Source organism: Salmo salar, chromosome ssa23 (assembly GCF_905237065.1).
Source record: "Salmo salar chromosome ssa23, Ssal_v3.1, whole genome shotgun sequence".
In the NCBI taxonomy this organism is placed as follows: Eukaryota; Metazoa; Chordata; class Actinopteri; order Salmoniformes; family Salmonidae; genus Salmo; species Salmo salar.
Genome location: NC_059464.1, coordinates 24,344,703 through 24,363,886, shown reverse-complemented (window position 1 = coordinate 24,363,886; position 19,184 = coordinate 24,344,703). Strand labels below are relative to the sequence as shown.

Sequence of the window (19,184 nt, the reverse complement as noted above, 5' to 3'; positions counted from 1 at the left end):
GTTGATTCAGCTGCAGGATCGGGGCATCACCAGTACAGAGCTTGCTCAGGAATGACAGCAGGCAGGTGTGAATGCATCTGCATGCACAGTGAGGCGAAGACTTTTGGAGGATGGCCTGATGTCAAGAAGGACAGCAAAGAAGCCACTTCTCTCCAGGACAGACTGATATTTTGCAAAAGGTACAGGGATTGGACTGCTGAGGACTGGGGTAAAGTCATTTTCTCTGAATCCCCTTTCCGATTGTTTGGGGCATCCGGAAAAAATCTTGTCTGGAGAAGACAAGGTGAGCGCTACCATCAGTCCTGTGTCATGCTAACAGTAAAGCATCCTGAGACCATTCATGTGTGGGGTTGCTTCTCAGCCAAGGGAGTGGGCTCACTCTCACAATTTTGCCTAAGAACACAGCCATGAATTAAGAATGGTACCAACACATCCTCCGAGAGCAACTTCTCCCAATCATCCAGGAACAGTTTGGTGACGAACAATGCCTTTTCCAGCATGATGGAGCACCTTGCCATAAGGCAAAAGTGATAGCTAAGTGGCTCGGGGCACAAAACATCGATATTTTGGGTCCATGGGCAGGAAACTCCCCAGACCTTAGTTCAATTGAGAACTTGTGGTCAATCCTCGAGGCGGGTGGACAAACAAACAACCCACAAATTCTGTCAAACTCCAAGCATTGATTATGCAAGAATGGGCTGCCATCAGTCAGGATGTGGCCCAGAAGTTAATTGACAGCATGCCAGGGCGGATCGCAGAGGTCTTGAAAAAGAAAGGTCAACACTGCAAATATTGACTCTGCATTAACTTCATGTAATTGTCAATAAAAGCCTTTGACACATATGAAATGCTTGTAATTATACATCAGTATTCCATAGTAATATCTGAAGACACTAAAGCAGCAAACTTTGTGGAAATTAATATTTGTGTCATTCTCAAAACTTTTGTCAACAACTGTATGGTGACAAATGGTGTGTTATTGATGAAGCAGCAATAATATTTTGTATAAAAATGACTGATGTAGACCACCCAAAACTGAAAGCATATTTACAGGTAATTGTTTCATTAAAGTGTTGTATGTATAACATTTTTCAGAGCAGTGTATGACAATAATTACTCAAGTTTCCATTTCCATAATTCTATCATTCTCCCACATGATTACCCGAATGCAGCACCTGTCTAGCTGATAGACTTACTTTATGTTGGTTTTACAGTACACTTACACTACCTCAGATAAACATGCATCAGGCATAAAATAAAACATGCTTGTTATTAAGACCAACATCTGAATCATTTTATTCTGCGTTCTCTCCTCCTGTACTGAAGCATGGTTGTGAGGCCCTGTGAGGAGCTCTACATGTATGTGTAAGTGGATTTAATTATCACTCGCTACATGAAGCACAGACTTTGTTTTTTATAAATATATATATATATATATATATTTTTTTTTTACAATTTGTGCACTAACACTCGCACTTTCCTCCTGGAGATATCCCAAAGCACAGAAGCAGGTGAGAATCACACACTACGTCTGATTGATGTGATACTTTATATTCTCACTAGAGGGCAGTATTTGCTTAAATAAATCCTTCCCAATTTAGGAAATCTGATGACAAAATTGTGCACCCATTGCCTTCCTCATACAGGTAGATATCAATGCATGTTCGTGAGCTCAGACAGAAAATCTATTGAGTAGGCCTGATTTCAATCTCTTTCCTTTCATGGAAATGACAGTCAGATTTATTGGGGTCTTTCATTCAGTTCTTTGAGGTCCAACGCATCATCATGATAAGATGGACACAAGACTTTGTGGGTGGTATGAAAGGACCTCCTTCCTGTTTCTGTAATTTTTAACTGAATGAAGATCAGTATCTCTGCTGTGAGCCTGTGGCGAAACCTTTGTCAAAGATTATAAAAAGAGACACGGAGGAAAGAGAAGTACATTGGTCATTTTAGTGTCATTGAAAATGGTTTTCTATGTATGGTGAATCTTAATGCCATTTATTCACCTTTTTGAACACAAAGACAGTATATTATATTACTAAAACTCTATTCACTGTTTCTAAAGCCTTTAAGCTTTTGTAAGCTAATTTAGCATAGTTCTTTCATGGAGTACTATTTAAATGAATGACTATTGAATCCATCAATATGGATGTAGTCCTATCATTGTAATTATGTGCTTTCTCTGTATACAGTTGTAATGATCAACTGAAATGGGTTAAAAGCCGAGCATGTGAATGCTGTGAAAATGAGACGCTGGGTATAGGTCGTAGAGCATCCCTGCTTTAAAGGAAATCAGTCAGTTTGGGACACATTCATTAAAGTATAAATACAAGTCGAAAATGGAAATGTGTGTTCAAATTGCAGCTTGTGTCCTCTTCCATAATGAGAAATAGTTTTTGGCGATGGTTGGTGCTAATGCCCTCTGATCCTTCAATTTGGATTAATTCTCAGTGCAATGTTTTCCCTTTTTTAATTAACTCCTAATATTCTAAATACAGTCATTATGTAGATTAAAAGCTCTCAGAAGTAATTTGGGATTATTTGATGAAAAGGCCTAATATATATTGTAGATGTCCATTTAGACTCCATAATCATTATAGTACCATAAAGTGCAACATAATTTTGCTGTGCATTAATATACTTTTCAGTATAGTACACCTGTACCTTTTCAGTATAAGTTTTACCAAATGTTTGAGTATATTAACATTCAAAGTAACCCTTGTCAGAGGAAGGCCCTAAAAATTGTCAGACTCCAGCCACCCTTGTCATAGACTATTCTCTCTGCTACCGCAGAGAGCGTCAAGTCTAGGTCCAAAAGGAATCTCAACAGCTTCTACCCCCAAGCCATAAGATTTCTGAACAGCTGATCAAATGGCTACCCAGACTATTTGCATTGCCCCCACCCCCACACACACACACTTTTACACTGCTGCTATTCTCTGTTTATTATCTTTGCATATCACTTTAAATCTGCCACAGGGTTCAATTCTTGGGCCAACTCTTTTCTCTGTATACATCAATGATGTCGCTCTTGCTGCTGGTGAGTCTCTGATCCACCTCTACGCAGACGACACCATTCTGTATACTTCTGGCCCTTCTTTGGACACTGTTAACAACCCTCCAGACGAGCTTCAATGCCATACAACTCTCCTTCCGTGGCCTCCAACTGCTCTTAAATACAAGTAAAACTAAATGCATGCTCTTCAACCGATCGCTGCCTGCACCTGCCCGCCCGTCCAGCATCACTACTCTGGACGGTTCTGACTTAGAATATGTGGACAACTACAAATACCTAGGTGTCTGGTTAGACTGTAAGCTCTCCTTCCAGACTCACATCAAACATCTCCAATCCAAAGTAAAATCTAGAATTGGCTTCCTATTTCGCAACAAGGCATCCTTCACTTATGCTGCCAAACATACCCTCGTAAAACTGACCATCCTACCGATCCTCGACTTCGGCGATGTCATTTACAAAATAGCCTCCAATACCCTACTCAATAAACTGGATGCAGTCTATCACAGTGACATCCGTTTTGTCACCAAAGCCCCATATACTACCCACCACTGCGACCTGTACGCTCTCATTGGTTGGCTCTCGCTTCATACTCGTCGCCAAACCCACTGGCTCCAGGTCATCTACAAGACCCTGCTAGGTAAAGTCCCCCCTTATCTCCGCTCACTGGTCACCGTAGCAGCACCCACCTGTAGCACGTGCTCCAGCAGGTATATCTCTCTAGTCACCCCCAAAGCCAATTCCTCCTTTCGCCGTCTCTCCTTCCAGTTCTCCGCTGCCAATGACTGGAGCAAACTACAAAAATCTCTGAAACTGGAAACACTTATCTCCCTCACTAGCTTTAAGCACCAGCTGTCAGAGCAGCTCACGGATCACTGCACCTGTACATAGCCCATCTATAATTTAGCCCATACAACTACCTCTTCCCCTACTGTATTTATTTTGCTCCTTTGCACCCCATTATTTCTACTTCGCACTTTCTTCCACTGCAAATCTACCATTCCAGTGTTTTACTTGCTATATTGTATTTACTTTGCCACCATGGCCTTTTTTGCCTTCACCTCCCTTATCTCACCTCCATTTGCTCACATTGTATATAGACTTATTTTTCTACTGTATTATGGACTGTATGTTTGTTTTACTCCATGTGTAACTCTGTTGTATGTGTCGAACTGCTTTGCTTTATCTTGGCCAGGTCGCAATTGTAAATGAGAACTTGTTCTCAACTTGCCTACCTGGTTAAATAAAGGTGAAATAAACTAAATAAAAAACGCTACCTACATGTACATATTGCCTCAATTACCTTGACTAACCGGTGCCCCCGCACATTGACTCTGTACCAGTACCCCCAGTATATAGCCTTGCTATTGTGATTTTACTGCTGCTCTTTATTTTTTACTTGACACGTATTTTTCTTAAAACTGCATTGTTGGTTAAGGGCTTGTAAGCAAGCATTTTACTGTAAGGTCTACACCTGTTGTATTCGGCGCATGTAACAAATACAATTTGATTTGTTCTATTCCACTCTTATCTGTCTTGTTTTAACATTTATTTATTTTTAGGTCATGCAATGGTAATATGCTGATGACGGGACCTGCGCAGTAGGTGTCCTTGTAAATGGGGCCTGTCATGCCAAATACTCTCTGCCTGCCAATTCGTGTACCCCCATGCGTCACATTAGGATTCGATAAGCTGTTAACGTCTGTTGCTATGTCAACGGTGTGGTGAGCTAATGCGTAACATTTTGGAAAACATTGCAGCCAAATGGACATTGTTTTCAGCAGAAGAGTCAAAGGCCTTCAAGGACATTCAAACTCATACAACTGGCAGTCTCAACAGAGAGAAACAAAGACACACAAATGCACAGCTTCAATACATTTCACAGCCTGTCCATCTTTCTACTTTTCTCACAGTGGACCAACCAAAGGTGAGAAATATGACGACAGAAATGGAGGATGATGAAGAAATAACGTTACCAGATAACTGGGTTCTAAAGCTGAACACAGAGAATGTACACCTTTTCGAGAATCACTCAATTGGTATGGCACTAACTGCTGTATTCTTGAATAGAGAGCAAATGAGAAAAACAAGTGGAATTTCTAATACTCATATCTGAATGCAGAAACAGTTTCAATGTTGTGTATAAACTGAGTTGTGCTTACTGCCCATATGTTAATCCAGTGACAATTTGGTTCTTACTTGTGCCTCTTGTTTTGTGTTTATAAATATTTGTAGATGAGGAACTACCTCCTATTAAACAGGGGGGATGATCACAGACAGACGCAGCACCTTCCAGCCACAACTACCCACTGTGGTAACACCTAGACAGCTGCTGTGCAGGACAGGCCCTCACCTGTCTCGCTCCTCTTGCTGACTATAACATATTCCTATTCTGTCACATCTCACAGTTAGGCTTGTGATCTACTTTCCTAAGAATATCCAAAAGACTATGCTAGACAATGCAACCTTGGTGGGAGACCGAAGTAGCTGTCAGTGAAGCTCATGTGGGGAGGATGTAGTTTCAATGCTAATGTAACTCTGATATGGAAAACTAACACCCTCAGGCTTTACTTTGCTGCTCAATGCTCTCAGGTTAAAAACAGAAAGAGCTGCTTTAAACATATCTTACCTTCCATCATAAGCAGTTTAGACAGTGATAATTATGTAATTTCCTGGAGAGTACATGAACTGTGTCAATGTGATTACAGTACACATTGTACAATAAGTTAACTATTAAACCACTGTATGCTTCTCTTTCTACATGCTGTACATTTTCAGTATTACAATACTCACCCAATAGGCTATTCTTGTACAAAAACTGTTTTTATAAACTTTTGAAATAACGTTATTTAACATATTGTCATGAGTGTAAGTCAACAGCACCTGTCAGTCTTTCAAAGACACCTATCTTAGTCTTTCTGTTAGATACGCCATCCGTTTGAAGAGTAATCAAGCAGATGTGTTAAATGATTACCCTCATCCACACAAGTGTTTTAAGATGAGAGTGGGGAACTTTTCTGAGTTTACTTTTCTGAGAACCTGTACTCTGTTAAAAACAAGCCGCCTCCACAGGATAGATAATAACAGGTTATAATATTCACAGTTTCTGTAAATCAACCTAATCACACGGTTGATCACTTGTTATTTGATGATAATATAATCTGTCGTGGACAGATTCTGCGTGTAAAACAGGAAGTGACAAACTTTCACAATAATTTTACTTCAGGGTAATTGAGATTAAGGCTAATATAAAAAGAAAGACAGGCGTGTAATTTCTATCAACATAGTTCATTACAGCTCTTAGAGGTCAAGTACAAACCGGGCTGAAAATAACAGCCTTTCATAGAAGAAAATTAGGGGTATGACAGGTGTGTGTGTGTGTCCTTGTGTCCTTGCATGTGTGCTAACAGGTGTTTGTGGGCGTGCGTGCGTTTGTGTGTGTGTGTGCTGTAAGTAAGCAGAACGGGGCTATGCTAGGTTTAATTAATTAGATCAAGAGACTTTATGAGATGCTTGATATGCTTTATAGGTAGCCATTAACCTGGCAGGATATGGTGACATTTAGAGCATTCAAATGTTTCCTTCGAGGAGACATGCCGTTTACAATACTGACATTCTGAAACTAAAAGTCAACCATCTTAAACCTGTCTCCCTTTTATTGTAGGATATACTGTGAGGACAAGCAGAGTTTCCTGCAAGACCGTGAGGATGATGGAGATACGACAGCAGGAGGACAATTGCTTCACTTACTACAGGTGCTTTGCTCTGTGTCCACTTTACTTCCTTCCCTTTGGTGCTCTATTCAGTATTCACGTGGTTGCCTCATGATATCCCGCCTGCTCAGGGACCCATTTTAAGTTTTCAACCCAACCCTCTGTGGTCTTGGGGTTCACTGACCCTCATTATATATATTATATATATATACTTGAATATTATGTCAAGTCCAAGGTAATATACATTATTTCCTATTTAGTATTTCACTTGGATACTGCATTCTTAATGTGTCCTTGTTCTCTCCAAGCACGCTTATTCCCAGGGTGCAGTGATGATGAGATGCCCTTTAAACTGACTGGGATATAGAAGGGGGCTTCTGTCTGTTCCTTAGCAACCCTTCCACCAGAAACAAATTAAAACCTGCAAGGTGACTTTATGTAAACTTTCACTCCAAAATAATGGCTTGAGACGAGGAACAAACACGTTTAGTTTTGCAGCACAGGAGCATAAAAACATAATTGAACATAAAATCCACATGGATGACAATGACACACAGTTCTAGTGAATACACTGAGCTAGGACATTAAGTCAAGACAGTTATCAATACTAATATATATAGTAGGCCTACTAGTGATCAACATTAGCAGCAGCACAAAAGTATAGCAAGCCAAAGTTTCCTAATAGGTAAAGTGCTCTTCGCGTTCTTAGATCATCTGGTCAACAACATATCAACAATGTGCTGACAAAAACATAATCAACATCACCTTCATCAACAACAACATATTACCATCGTCATCCTCAAAATCATCATCATCCCTAGCCTACCTCCTTCTATTCTCTGTATTCAAATGGCCAATGACAGTCAAAAGCGTACATTCTCTCCACAAACTATGACCAAACAAACATTGAAAGGCAAACAGGTCAAATCAAATCCAACAAAAAAGTGTGAAATGGTTTTAAGAATCCAAGGTCCAGGAAAACCCTTGAGACATTCATCCGAAACAAACCAGAAATATGTTATTATAAACATGCTTCAAGCAAAAGGGCCTTCAGAATAGACAGAGAGAACTCACACAGCGGTTTGTGTGTTGGCACCATAACACACACACACACACACACACACACACACACACACACACACACACACACACACACACACACACACACACGTCTACTAACTTTACCCTGTCACTGTTTGAAGGCCAATCTGTGCTGTAATTGGTGTCAGTGGAAACAAAATAAGATGCTGTAATCCAAACTAAATGTTGCATTCAAGCAAGCATTCAATCCTGCCCCAGTCAATACCAGTTGGTACAGACTGAGGCTCCAACAATTAAATCATTTCCAAAATCGTTTTCATTCCCTCTGTTTCATGCGTTCGTATTCACGCACATCATCAGCCAGCATTAATGACAAATGTCAGACTATGACAGTGGAGTGCACCACTGTGAAATGCCTCATTGGATTTCTCTGCTGGAGTCCAGAGCCTTGTTTACACATTTCTCAGATAAATCTGCCTTTTGATTGTAGCCCTTTGCCAGAAACAAAAGCAATGGACCATGTCTGATTGGGAGAAGACATCTTGAGAGGAAGTTGTACTGAGCTGAACCCCAGAGGACTTTGCTTTATCTATGCTCTGGACAATCTGATTTTGGATTATAGGTCGCAGTGAGTCTGTTCAAGTCAGTCTGCCTACTTAGTGAGGTGTGTTGCTAACTAAATATGCAATATTGAATATCAAATGTGCTTCCCTCCTACAAGGGATATGATGTGTGTGTCAATGAGGGATGGTCAAGAGCTGGTCACATGTCATCATCCTCTCATTGCCACTGAATCTGACCCAACGAGTGAAGAGAAGAACCTTCCGTCTAATGCTCCCCCTCATACTCAAGTGCCTTTTGGGTAATATTCTGATTAATGTTCTACTCACGCTTCTCAACACTGACAGGCAATTTACTTCGAGGGCTCATTCTTAATCTGTTCTTTTCTAATCTCTTTTCCTCTCAGTCCCCTTCTCCATTTCCTCATTTAGAATTGAGCGTTTATTCAACTCTGGGGTACGGATGTGAAGTGTGTAGCGGAGAATAAAGGCACACGTTTTTTAATACAGTAAATAGGCAGATGGCATTGGCACTGTCTCCCATGCTGCGTGGAGGGCTCTTGATTGACAGCAGAGGGGTTGAGGCAGATATTCTCCCGGATAAAGCCTTATTCTTTGCGATGCAACTTGTGTCAGCTGCAGAGCTGAAACCAGACATCCAGGGGGTGTTCACTAGTCATCCCCTGTCACATGTGGCCTGTCAATCATCATGCTAATCATCACATCGTCTTTGGTATGACAGATGAGGTGCTTGGGTACATGAACCAGTGACCACAATGTTGCTCATCTAAATCGCCAAGCACACTGTTGTTGGACCACTTAGAGAGTTGACATAAACCATCTGTCGAGGGAAGATAATGTCAGTTATTAAGTCTATCTATATTTTGCCATGGGAACAAGTGGTTTTGCAAAACGATTCTCTCTGTATGCTGATATCTTTGTCATGGAAGAGGAAAACATGTCTGTATTCTTCTGTTTATTGCTTAACATCGGTTTTCTAATCTTTCTCCAAACAGCCATTATATGTAATTAATATCTGTCATTTGATGATGTGATTTTTTTCCAGCCCTCGTCGGGTCTATGTCAAACCTATGTTGTCCTAACAACAGAGCACAAGCACACACAATCATCAACATCCACACATATACAGTGCATTCTTTTTCTACATTTTGTTACATCACAGCCTTGTTCTAAAATGGATTAAATTAAACATTTTCCTCATCAATCTACACAAAATACCCCATAATGACAAAACTAAAACAGTTTTTTAGACATGTTTGCAAAAAAACTGTTTTTGCTTTGTCATTATGGTGTTTTGTGTGTAGATTGATGAGGGGGGAAAAAATATTCAATCAATTTTAGAATAAGGCTAAAACGTAACAAAATGTGGAAAAAGTCAAAGGTTCTACTTTCGGAATGCACTGTAAATCATGTGCCACTGCTATTCCCACTGTGCCAACACCACTCTGTTGTCCCACCTCAGATCCTGGATGTGCGGAAGGTAGTTATCTCGCTGGTATGGAGGGATTCTGCTGGGTCCAGACCGTTTCAAACACATCAACAACTCTGCCAGAAACATCCTGGTCCAGGAGGGATACACTTCCTCTGCAGTGAGACCCTCTCTCCCTATTAGCAATGTGTCCAAGTTTGGCACAAGTCCACACTAAAGTGTGTATATAAGTTCAGTGACTTTAGTCTGAATGTTGAACAATTCCTTGAAAGCTGTTTGAGTTTCATGGGAAAATGTAAGTTTAAATGTTTGTTTCTAATATCAAGCTTGATGGGGAATTGTTTTTGTGTTACTCGTTGTTGGAAGCTTTGAGAAAAGCAGCATTAAAGAGGCATATACAAAGACACTAATCTGAAAGTTGAATGAAAACTTTCCCCTCTCCGTATCTGAAACAAATGCTATTTATGGAAAATTGTGATGAAACCAGGTCAGAGAGTATTAGATTTTCTACTCTGAGATAAACTGTTTGTTGTTCTGTTTCCCCTAATTTCTGTGCAAATGAGGACTTTGAAACAGGTGTCAGGATTGTTATCATTGGTTACGCTCAGGTTTGAAGATGCTGGCACTCTATTGTTCCTCTGGTCTGTAGTCTGTACTTCAAAGGTGCATCAGAAAGAGCTGGGGAAAATACTCTCATTGTTTGGTTTTGATTGAATTATCTACTTAAACAAAAAACAGTTCATTCAGAACATGTATTATTTTTTACAAGTCAATAACAGTTGGGCAAATAACCAATTGAAGATGGTGTCCAACTTTACACTTTGTAGTCATAATTGCTGTTATTAATATGTAAAACCCTTAGCCACGACAAGGACTTGTGTGTCTCTGAAGGAAATTATGCATAACTCCTTCAGATCCTCCAGATCACAGTGTGTTTATCCGCCTTTATGACTGCTTCTCTGTTATTGTTTTAGAGTGCAGCACGATGGGAACCATTCATTCACAAGCTAGAGGTCATGTACAGTATTATGGAGTAGTGGCAGAGTGCCACTTAAGATATTAAGTATAAGTAGGGGAGTGGAAGCATTTACCATTTACTACACACTAGACCCAAATCCCAGCCCAAACAATACTGCCATGAGATGAAACAGCATCCAATGTCGTCTCTCGTAGGCTAGCGCGAGGACTCGCTCTTTGAAAGGATGGAGTTGTGTAACGGCCCTGGTTTTACAAACGCGGATATCGACTCTGCCACAGGAGCATACTTTTGTGGCACAGTTGATGGCGCGCTGGGCTTCGTGCCAGAACGTGCACACAAATGGCGTGCAGTGCCTACAGCTAGGGCTGTTACTGTGACCGTCTTACTGCCACACCGGCGGTCACGAGTTATGACTGCAGTCAAATTCCATGTGAACGTTTAGTCACATAACTAGGCTTCTCCAAGCTCTGAGGCTGCTGATGGTCATTAGTAGCACTTTATTGTCCCTCTAATCACTCTGACATCAATGCAAATGTTCTCAAAAATCAAATCAAATACTTAATGAGATCCCATGAGCTCAACATTTCTATAGGTTATGCAATTGCATTAGAAAACAAGAGTTTTGATGGCCTCTATTAAAAAGAGGAGGATCCCATCAGCTTTCTATAGGCTAGGCCTCCTATATTTATTTCTCAACTTTCTTAATATGAAGCACATTGCTTCGCTTTACAACAGGAGTAAAGCCTACCTGGCTGGCATGAAAATGAATCATGGGAAAAGTGTACTCCATCCGCTATTTAAGTGCATAGATGGCATGTATTGTTCTGAGACAGGTGCATGAAAATGGTCCATTATATATCTAAACTAATTTTAAACATACATTATATTACTTAGCACTTGTAAAGACTATTAAATCAAGAATAGTCTGAAGGGTGACTATTATCCTATCACTTGTGCAGTAAGGCAAGAAACAGCGCATTGCTTTTTTTGCATCTTTTTAAAATTATAGTCGCACACCTCATGTAGCCTAGCCCATAGGCCTAATATGTTTTGATTTGGTTTGTAGGTTTGTAGGGTTTGTATCACAACTAAAGTGGGCAAATAACTTCTTAAAATTAAGCACTTTAATCCACTTTACAACTGATGTAGAGCCTAACTGGTATACATAGGCGACGCGTGAGTTTCATGTTTGGGGAAGACAAATACCTATTTCCCTCATTAAAATGCAAATCAATTTATAAAATTTTGACATGTGTTTTTCTGGATTTTTTGGTTGTTATTCTGTCTCTCACTGTTCAAATAAACCTACCATTAACATTATAGACTGATCATTTCTTTGTCAGTGGGCAAACGTACAAAATCAGCAGGGGATCAAATACTTTTTCCCCCTCACTGTATACTGTAGGAGGACCTGTTTCTTTGTTAACCGATAAATTGAGCTGCATGTGTGCAGTCCCTTGGAAATCGTTTGGAGAAATATCCTTTCTATTTTATTCAGCTATGTTCAAATGAATTCTTCATAATATAAACTATATAAAATAATGCCACAGAATTGTAAGCAAATTTTTTCTTCTAAATAAACGAGTGTAGCCCACAGCCATATCAAATGTATTTATAAAGCCATTTTTACATCAGCAGAGATGAGTCTTCAGTAAAGACTCTCATATGGATAGGCAGACCATTCCATAAAAAGGGAGCTCTATAGGAGAAAGCCCTGTCTCCAGCTGTTTGCTTAGAAATTCTAGGGACAATAAGGAGGTCTGCGTCTTGTGACCATAGCGTATGTGAAGGTATGTACGGCAGGACCATATCGAAGAGATATGTAGGAGCAAGTCCATGTAATGCTTTGTAGGTTAGCAGTAAAACCTTGAAATCAGCTCTAGCCTTAATAACAGGAAGCCAGTGTAGAGATGATACAATTTTGGGGTTGTAGTCAAGATTCTAGCAGCTGTATTTATCAGTAACTGAAGTATATTTAGTGCTTTATCCGAGTAGCCAGAGAGTAGAGCATTGCAGTAGTCTAATCTAGAAGTGACAAAAGCTTGGATTCGTTTTTCTGTATCATTTTTTAACAAAACGTGTCAGATTTTTTGCAATGTCAGGAAGATGGAGAAAAACTTCCCTTGAAAAATTATTGATATGTTTGTCAAAAGAGAGATCAGTGTCCAGAGTAACGCCGAGGTCCTTCACAGTTTTATTTGAGACAACTGTACAACCTTCAAGATTAATTGAAGAACAGTTTGCAGTTCTCCCAGGGTCAGCTTGATGATTGTGGAGGCCAGATGACCTGGCCTCCACAATCACCCGACCTCAACCCAATTGACATGGTTTGGGATGAGTTGGACTGCAGAGTGAAGGAAAAGTATCCAACAAGTGCTCAGCATATGTGGGAACTTCTTCAAGAGTGTTGGAAAAGCATTCCAGGTGAAGCTGGTTGAGAGAATGCCTAGAGTGTGCAAAGCTGTCATCAAGGCAAAGGGTGGCTACTTCGAAGAATCTCAAATATATTTTGATTAGTTTAACACTTTTTTGCTTGCTACATGATTCCATATGTGTTATTTCATAGTTTTGATGTCTTCACTATTATTCTACAATGTAGAAAATAAAAGAAAAACCCTTGAATGAGTAGGTGTGTCCACATTTTTGACTGAAACTGTATATTAGCCCTTACTGAGACTCACTTAGATAATTCATTTGATGATACAGCAGTAGGAATGCAAGGATATAACATCTATCGAAGAGACAGGAATGCTTATGGAGGAGGTGTTGCTGTATACTGTATATCCAGAGCCATATTCATCTTCTGCACATCTACCACTCCAGTGTTTAATTGCTATATTGTAATTACTTCGCCACCATGGCCTATTTATTGCCTTATCTCCCTTATCTTACCTAATTTGCACTCACTGTATATAGACTTTTTGTTTTCTTTTTTTCTACTGTACTATTGACTATGTTTTGTTTATTCCATGTGTAACTCTGTGTTGTTGTATGTGTCGAATTGTTATGCTTTATCTTGGCCAGGTCGCAGTTGCAAATGAGAACTTGTTCTCAACTAGCCTACTTGGTTAAATAAAGGTGAAATAAAAATAAATAAATAAATATTCCTGTAATGCTTAGAGAAGAGCTTATGTCAAGTGTTATTGAAGTGTTGTGGTTGCAGGTTAACCTGGCACATCTAAAGCATTTTCTTTTGGTGAGGTGCAAAAAAGTCAGTATCTAAATAATATGTGTGAAATGCTTGATAGTGTATGTGATGTTAACAGAGGTCTACTTTCTTGGGGACCTGAATATTGACTGGTTTTCATCAAGCTGTCTGCTCAAGAGGAAGCTTCTAACTGTAACCAGTGCCTGTAACCTGGTTCAGGTTATTAATCAACCTACCAGGGTGTTTACATACACTACAGAAACAAGATCATCCGCATGTATTGATCCCTAATACTGTAGAACTTTGTTCTAAAGCTGTATCCGTATCCATTGGATGCAGTGATCACAATATAGTGGCTATATCCAGGAAAGCCAAAGTTCCAAATAGCTGGGCCTAAAATAATGTATAAGAGAATCTACAAAAGATTTTGATGTGACTCTTATGTGGATGATAAAAATATTTGTTGGAACATCCAGACTCTGCACTTGGTGCATTTATGAAATTGCTTCTTCCAATTATTGATAAACATGCACCTGTTAAGAAACGGACTGTAAGAACTGTTAAGGCCCCATGGATTGATGAGGAATTGAACAACTGTATGGTTGAAAGAGATGGGGCAAAAGGAGTAGCTAATAAATCTGACTGGCTTACTTACTGCAAAGTGAGAATTATGTGACTGAACTCAACAAAAAGAAGAAACTCTATTATGAAGCCAAAATCAGTGATATAAAGAATGATGGATAAAAACTTTGGAGTACTTTAAATTAAATGATGGGCAGAAAAACACATTCAAATACATATTTAATGTAGAGATGGCTTATTGATCACAAAACCTTTTGATGTTGCAAATTATTTTAATTATTACATCTTTGGCAAAGTGGGCAAACTTCGGTAGGAAATGCCAAGTACAACCAATTGGCAAACATACTGCAAATTAAGAAATCATGTGACTAAACTGAATAAAAAGAAGAAGAAACTACACTATGAAACAAAGAAATTACATAAAGAATGATAGTAAAAAGTTTTGTACCATGACATTTTGGGCAAAAGGCAAACTCCGCTCCATCATTCATTGAATCAGATGGCTCATTTATCACAAAACCCACTGATATTGCCTTTAACGATTTTTTTCATTGGCAAGATTAGCAAACTTAGGCATGACATGCCAGCAACAAACGCTGACACTATGCATCCAAGTATATTTGACCAAATTATGAAAGACAAGCATTGTAATTTTGAATTCCGTAAAGTAAGTGTGGAAGAGGTTAAAAAAATATTTTGGTCTATCAACAATGACAAGCCAGATACAATGCTATTTCACAGTAAACAAAGGAAGGACATTCAACAAGCACAGCACTTACACAAATGACTGATGATTGGCTGAGAGAAATTGCTGATAGAATATTGTGGGGGCTGTTTTGTTAGACTTCAGTGCAGCTTTTGAAATTATCGATTATAGTCTGTTGCTGGACAAATGTACATTACCGTTCAAAAGTGTTGGGTCACTTAATAATTTCCTTGTTTTTGAAAGAAAAGGAAATTGTTTGTCCATTAAAATAACATCAAATTGATCAGAAAGTGTAGACATTGTTAATGTTGTAAATGACTATTGTAGCTGGAAACGGCTGAATTTTAATGGAATATCTACATAGGCGTACAGGGCCCATTATCAGCAACCATCACTCCTGTGTACCAATGGAACGTTGTGTTAGCTAATCTAAGTTTATCATTTTAAAAGGCTAATTGATCATTAGGAAACCCTTTTGCAATTATGTTAGTACAGCTGTAAACTGTTGTTCTGATTAAAGAAGCAATTAAACTGGCCTTCTTTAGACTAGTTGAGTATCTGGAGCATCAGCATTTGTGGGTTTGATTACAGGCTCAAAATGGCCAGAAACCAAGAACTTTCTTCTGAAACACGTCAGCCAATTCTTGTTCTGAAAAATGAAGGCTATTCCATGTGAGAAATTGCCAAGAAACTGAAGATCTCATACAACGCTGTGTACTACTCCCTTCACAGAACAGCGCAAACTGGGTCTAACCAGAATAGAAAGAGGAGTGGGATGCCCCGGTGCACAACTGAGCAAGAGGACAAGTACATTAGAGTGTCTAGTTTGATAAACAGACACCTCACACGTCCTCAACTGGCAGCTTCATGAAATAGTACCCGCAAAACACCAGTCTCAACGTCAACAGTGAAGAGGCGACTCCGGGATGCTGGTCTTCTTGGCGGGTTTCCAGGCATGTTTAAGTACCTGTTCTGACAGAGCTGACTAAAACATCTTGAAAGGGAATGAACCAGTGTTTTGAATCTGTTCAGACCCAGAAACGTGTTCCTGAAATAACATCAAACTGCAAAAAAAAAGTGAGGAGGACATGCCTTTCACGACCATGGTCATGCATTGGGGGCAGTATAGCTTGCAAATAGGTTGCCTAATGTGACCATATTGTTACCTTTTTTCATAGAAGGCTAGGTTGGGCTCCAATCTATTTTGATAAACGACCAAGTATGCTTATTGCAATTTTCAGGCTTGAACTATATCATTTTACCACGCTGTGAAGTGGTTGGCTGATTAACAATCAGTACATTGAAATGATCACCAGTTTAGCTGTACAAAGCTTAGCAGGGAACATGACATGAGGCTTCAGACAATTTTTATTTGACCTTTATTTTAACAGGGAATCCCATTGAGATCAATCTATCTTTCTCAGGGGAGCCCTGCATGCACACAAAAGTACAATAGAATACAAAATCCCAAACACACTCAAGAAAAACAAACAAAGAATCACATTCCTCATAAGAGGTCCGCAATATACATGTTGAACTGCCCAAGAGGCATCAGTACATCCAGTTGTAGAGAACTCTGTAGACTGTTCCAAACAAGTGGTGCAAATAAACTAACAGCTGATTTAGCTAACTCTGAGGAGAGAACAAAGTAGACATAGTTTTAGCTAGAATATGGTTGCACTTTTCGGTAGTGAGTAAACCAATGCACTGATCAGTGATGAGTGGACCAGTGGTCGTTCTGCCCTTGAGCAAGGCAGTTAACCCCCAACCTAACTGCTCCACAGGCGCCGATGATGTGGACGTTGATTAAGGCAGCCACCCGCACCTCTCTGATTCAGAGGGGTTGGGTTAAATGCGGAAGACACATTTTCGGTTGAATGCATTCTGGTTGAATGCGTTCAGTTGTGCAACTGACTAGGTATCCCCTTTCCCTTTTTCCGCAATTTGGTCTTCTTGTGAAATAATGAACGATTTCTCATTTCCAGATTCAGATCAGAGAAATATGTAATAATGTGAAACGTGGATAGGCATTTGCTATGCAACTGCAGTCGTGGCCAAAAGTTTTGAGAATGACACAAATATTAATTTCCACAAAGTCTGCTGCCTCAGTTTGTATGATGGCAATTTGCATATACTCCAGAATGTTATGAAGAGTGATCAGATGAATTGCAATTAATTGCAAAGTCCCTCTTTGCCATGCAAATGAACTGAATCCCCCAAAAACATTTCCACTGCATTTGAACCCTGCCACAAAAGGACAAGCTGACATCATGTCAGTGATTCTCTCGTTAACACAGGCGTGAGTGTTGACGGGGACAAGGCTGGAGATCACTCTGTCATGCTGATTGAGTTCAAATAACAGACTGGAAGCTTCAAAAGAAGGGTGGTGCTTGGAATCATTGTTCTTCCTCTGTCAAACATGGTTACCTGCAAGGAAACACGTGCCGTCATCATTGCTTTGCACATAAAGGGCTTCACAGGCAAGGATATTGCTGCCAGTAAGATTGCACCTAAATCAATCATTTATCAGATCATCAAGAACTTCAAGGAAAGCGGTTCAGTTGTTGTGAAGAAGGCTTCAGGGCACCCAAGAAAGTCCAGCAAGCGCCAGGACCGTCTCCAAAAGTTGATTCAGCTGCGGGATCGGGGCACCACCAGAACAGAGCTTGCTCAGGAATGGCAGCAGGCAGGTGTGAGTGCATCTGCACGCACAGTGAGGCGAAGACTTTTGGAGGATGGCCTGATGTCAAGAAGGGCAGCAAAGAAGCCACTTCTCTCCAGGAAAAACATTAGGGACAGACTGATATTCTGCAAAAGGTACAGGGATTGGACTGCTGAGGACTGGGGTAAAGTCATTTTCTCTGATTAATCCTCTTTCCGATTGTTTGGGGCATCCGTAAAAAAAGCTTGTCCGGAGAAGACAAGGTGAGCGCAACCATCAGTCCTGTGTCATGCCAACAGTAAAGCATCCTGAGACTATTCATGTGTGGGGTTGCTTCTCAGCCAAGGGAGTGGGCTCACTCACAATTTTGCCTAAGAACACAGCCATAAATAAAGAATGGTACCAACACATCCTCCGAGAGCAACTTCTCCCAACCATCCAGGAACAATGCCGTTTCCAGCATGATGGAGCACCTTGCCATAAGGCAAAAGTGATAACTAAGTGGCTCATGGAACATAACATTTATATTTTGGGTCCATGGCCAGGAAACTCCCCAGACCTTAATCCCATTGAGAACTTGTGGTCAATCCTCAAGAGGCAGGTGGACAAACAAAAACTCACTAATTCTGTCAAACTCCAAGCATTGATTATACAAGAATGGGCTGCCATCAGTCAGGATGTGGCCCAGAAGTTAATTTACAGCATGCTAGGGTGGATTGCAGAGGTCTTAAAAAGAAGGGTCAACATTGCAAGTATTGAGTTTTTGCATTAACTTCATGTAATTGCCAATAAAAGCCTTTGGCACTTATGAAATGCTTGTAATTATACTTCAGTATTCCATAGTAACGTCTGACAAAAATATCTAAAGACACTGAGGCAGCAGACTTTGTGTTAATATTTATGTCATTCTCAAAACTTTTGGCCACGACTCTACACTGAAAGCATAGAAAACTGATACACTGACAACAGGGTGAACAACTCACTGGTTGTCGACGAATACTATTTGTTTTCCATCTACGTAATGAAGTGGTGCTCTTCGAACTCTTCTCTTTTCCCTCATTTATTCAGTGTTATTTTCCTTTATTGTTTTGCAGGATGAGACATCCAAAGCTGGGGAGAAGAACAAAAAGTCAAAAAGCAAGGAGACAAAGTAAAAGTGATATCCTCTAAATCAGGATTTTGAAATTCAATGGAGGGCTGCATTCTTTTGGGGAACCAATTGTTTGTTAAAATCAATTTGCAGGGGCCTCTCGAGTGGCGCAGCGGTCTAAGGCACTACATCGCAGTGCTTGAGGTGTCCCTACAGACCCGGGTTCGATCCTAGGCT

General features: G+C 40.0%; 1 pseudogene; it reads left to right on the top strand.

Annotated features, from left to right (window-relative positions):
• Window positions 1-1,327: 1,327 nt before the first annotated feature.
• Window positions 1,328-19,157, top strand: LOC106584229 (protein IMPACT-B-like; annotated as a pseudogene).
• Window positions 19,158-19,184: the final 27 nt, after the last annotated feature.